This window comes from Nanorana parkeri, unplaced genomic scaffold (genome assembly GCF_000935625.1).
Source record: "Nanorana parkeri isolate BGI_ZX_2015 unplaced genomic scaffold, ASM93562v1 scaffold159, whole genome shotgun sequence".
Lineage (NCBI taxonomy): Eukaryota > Metazoa > Chordata > Amphibia > Anura > Dicroglossidae > Nanorana > Nanorana parkeri.
In genome coordinates, this window is record NW_017306427.1 from 1,529,073 (window position 1) to 1,530,678 (window position 1,606).

General features: G+C 47.9%; 1 protein-coding gene across 1 annotated transcript in view; it reads left to right on the top strand.

Annotated features, from left to right (window-relative positions):
• LOC108785392 (contactin-associated protein-like 5) overlaps positions 1–1,606 on the top strand; it is a 283,646-nt gene that overhangs the window by 219,159 nt on the left and 62,881 nt on the right. The gene's annotated exons all lie outside the window — the stretch shown is intronic.

Below are 1,606 nucleotides of genomic sequence, written 5' to 3' on the forward strand. Positions count from 1 at the left end.
GCCGAACATGCTGAGCATGTTCGGCCACCCCGAAGCCACTCGAAGCAAGCCGATGTACAGCGGATTTCAGCCGATGTACAGCTGAAGGAATCTGTATAATCCGCGCTTATGGATAATTAAGGACGCCGTACCAGCCTGAGGTGAATAGCCGAACAGTGTTCAGCGCACTTCACTTCAGATCGGTCATTCACTCGGCTGCCCTCGGTGGTGAATAGACCCCTATGAGTAGCCCAAATCCCTCGGGAAGATGATCTTGCACTGTGTTGTAGCTTCTTCTTGCAAGATTTGGACTACTCACCATTCACAGGGATCTTGTGGGCAGGAGGATGATTTCTCATACTATGGAAGTTGGGAAAAGGTGAGTATACACTGATCAGACATAATGTTATGACCACTGACAGGTTATTGATTGAGATTGTTTTTCTCATTGCAATGACACCTGGAAGTGGGAGGGCTATATTACAGTCACACCTGGAAGTGGGGGGATATATTACAATGACACCTGGAAGGGAGGGGGGGTGATATATTAGGCAGAAAGTGAACATTTTGTCCCTGAAGTTGATGTGTTGGAAGCAGAAATAATGGACAAGTGTGAGGATTTGAGCGGCTTTGACAAGGGCCAAATTGTGATGTCTAGACGACTGGGTCAGAGCAACTCCAACACTGCAGCTCATGTGAGATGTTCCCGGTCTGCAGTGGTCAAGACCAACCAAAAGTGGTCCAAGGAAGGAAAACTGGTGAACAAGGCTCTTTGATGAACGTGGGGAGTGAAGGCTGGCCCATGTAGTCCAATCTGATAGCATAGCTACTGTAGCTCAAATGGCTTGGTGCCAGATACCACAGCATACCTTCAGAGGTCCAGTGGAGTCCATGGCTCGATGGGTCAGGGCTATTTTGGTGGCAAAAGGGGGACCTACTCAATATAATTTATGCAGAATGAATCAGCGAACCTTGCCAATGAGCTAGAAGGTCTGCTTTAAAGAAAATCTATCAACTTGCCCATTCAGGGCAAAGCGATTGGTTCTCTTTATAGCCCCCTACCACCCAAACCGTTTGATACTTACCATTCCCCTGAGCTCTCCAGCCAACCTGTTTGTCTGCTAGAGACCAGAGTAAGAATCCTTCCAAGTTCTGTTAGTTCAGTGTTAATCTGTGTAACACTTGACTTCTCCTTCAACACCCGCATGACAGCATTTGGGCCCACTAATTGGTCAGATGGGCAGTACTGAACCCCCATTACCAGAAGTACCAGAGACTTACCAGGGGCTCCAGCAGGTAAATGGGGTGGGGGAGGAATGTTGCAAAAGTATCAGTGGGCTTCCGGGGGGGGGGCTTATGAAGAGAATTGGTCCCTTTATCTGGAACATGCAAGATGACAGGTTTGCTTTAACCCAATCCTTAGTGTTATACTATACTTTAACCTTTAAACTGAGTCTTACACTTGGGGGCCATTTGTTAACAAAATGTGAATCTTGTGTAAAACTTGCAGGGGTGTCCCTAGCCTAATGCTGGTTGCCAGAAGCTGGGCGGGATGGCAGCCAGAGCATCCCAGGTTGCTAAGAGCTGGAAGGGGAAATGTATATGGTCCTCACACATCTCCCTGCTC